Below are 2506 nucleotides of genomic sequence, written 5' to 3'. Positions count from 1 at the left end.
ATGGATTTTCAGTAAAAATCAGCTGCAAGCAGCAAGTTTGACTGATGTCGTCAGAGAAGTTGTGTTAAGAAAAATATGTCCACAAATAATACAGAAACATTCAGGTGATGGATTGGATCAATTGTGAATAATGCTAAGAGGAGGAATGAATGAATGAATGAATGAATGTGTATATATATATATATATATATATATATATATATATATATATATAAGAAGAGAGAGAGAGAAAGAATTAATGTATAAGCATCAAAGAATATATTCTCTGTAAGTAAGAGCTCAATTAATGACTGTTTGTTTAAACTCTAACATATTATTACAGTACAGTAAATGCAAGTGGGGCTGTCTTGCAAGAATATGCACAATTAGCTAGAATGATCTTTAAAAGCTATATATTTAACATAACAGTAGAAATTTCATACATAGTTCCTATTTTGTGTTCAACAGCTGTTTCGTTAATATAAACAATACCAATTGTATAATTAAATGATTCTGATACATAATGAATTTAAATGAATAAACACAGTTTTTAAATTAATAATTTAATTTAATTTGATTTAATTATGTAATTATACATTTGGTGGTATTAACAAAACAGTTGTTGAACACAAAGTATGAACAACATGTGAAATTGAGAAGAAGTACTGGAACCTAAGTGTATCAAGGCTTGAACTTACCAAAATTACAAAAGTCACATCAAACATACAGTCAAAGAGCACTCTAGATGCAATGGTTTCTAATTTTGGCACAAGGCCATCAATTTTGAGAGAAAGGGGCCAGTTGACACTATTGATCCCAATGTTTGGCTGGTACTTTATTTTATCAACAGCAGAGGCAGGAAAGTTGATCTTGGCAGGATTTGAACACAGAATGTAAAGAGCCAGAAAAAATACCAGTGATGTGCTAATAATTTTGCTATAATAATAATAATAATCCTTTCTACTATAGAGGCACGAAGCCTGAAATTTGGCGGGAGGGGATTAGTCGATTACATCGACCCCCAGTGTTTTACTGGTACTTCATTTATCAACCTTGAAAGGATGAAAGGCAAAGTCAACTTCGGCGGAATTTGAACTCAGAGCGTAGCAGCAGACAAAATACCACTGAGCATTTTGCCCAGCGTGCTAACAAGTCAGCCAGCTCACCGCCTTAAATAATAATAATAATAATAATAATTGTTAACATATGCTCAAGACTAGGAATTTGGAGGAGGATAACAATTAGTTTAAATCAACCACAAAAAGATGTAAGAGTAAGATAATGGTAATGGAATTGTTTACAGCTTTTGGCAAATAATCAAAATTAGAGGAGTTGTCAGAGGCCCAATGGATAAAAAGATTGTCAGTCACAAAGAATGGCCTCTCAACAACTATTGATGACATGTTAAATTTCATCTAACTTCAAGACAGTTATTCAAAATGAGCTGGAAGTGAGTTAAAGCAGCATCAGTTGGTCAATGCTTTTAGTAAAAGACATGGACCAAAGTTTGAAATTCTGAGAAGGGTGAGGATCTTTCCCATCCCATGATGATGATGATGTTAGGAAAAGTTTCTGTATTGATTGCTGCATGTTCTACTTGTATCCAGGTGTACACAACGGAAAACTTGAATGAGGGGATTAGGAAATATCAAAACATGTAGAAGATGGAGTTGATGTTTGTTACAATGTGAATGAAGAGATTATTACAGTATACATTGCTGAGGATGCCACAGATGAAGCTTAACCCTTTTGCATTCAAATTGACCATATCTGGCTCAAATATCTTACCTGCTTTATGTTTGAACCAGCCAGATCTAGCCTCTCGTGCATATCCATACAGTGCTATTCTAAAATTAATAATAATCGCACCATTGAAGTCTCAAAGCTATGAAGATAATGTGTGATTAATTCAAAACAATGGGATTCCATAAGTATGCTACGATGACTCACCCTTGATGCTTCTAACAATTTGTCCGACCCTAGAATCTTGATAGCTTTTCTGGCCTTAATCATTTCAGCAATGATCTTCAAACTATACACATCTAAGAATTTATTCATTCATGTCCCAACTGGTGACGACAGGCCTCAGATTGATAATCAATCAATAAGTCAATGGGCATCAGGGCCTTCCTCTTGCTTTTATTTTACATTTCAGAATTCTTTTTTTTTTTTTTCCGATATCCATTTTTTCTTAATTTTCTTGATTATTCTAATTTCCCAATTTTATAACTTCTTCATGTCTCAATTCTCTGTCTTCTGATCTTCCATTTTCAATATTTTCAAATATTCAATTTTTTTTCCATGTTTCCAAATCACATTTTTTCATTTTGGGAATATTTTCAAAGTTTTTCCCAATCTTACAAATTTTAATGTTCCTACTTTGCATTTAAAGTATTTACACACTCCAAATTTATATATACATACATACATACATATATATATATATACATACATACATATATATATACATACATACATACATACATACATATATACATACATACATACATACATATATATACATACA

This window comes from Octopus bimaculoides, chromosome 14 (genome assembly GCF_001194135.2).
Source record: "Octopus bimaculoides isolate UCB-OBI-ISO-001 chromosome 14, ASM119413v2, whole genome shotgun sequence".
NCBI classification, from domain to species: Eukaryota; Metazoa; Mollusca; class Cephalopoda; order Octopoda; family Octopodidae; genus Octopus; species Octopus bimaculoides.
The sequence above is the reverse complement of the archived record's forward strand: the minus strand, read 5'-3'. Positions refer to the sequence as shown.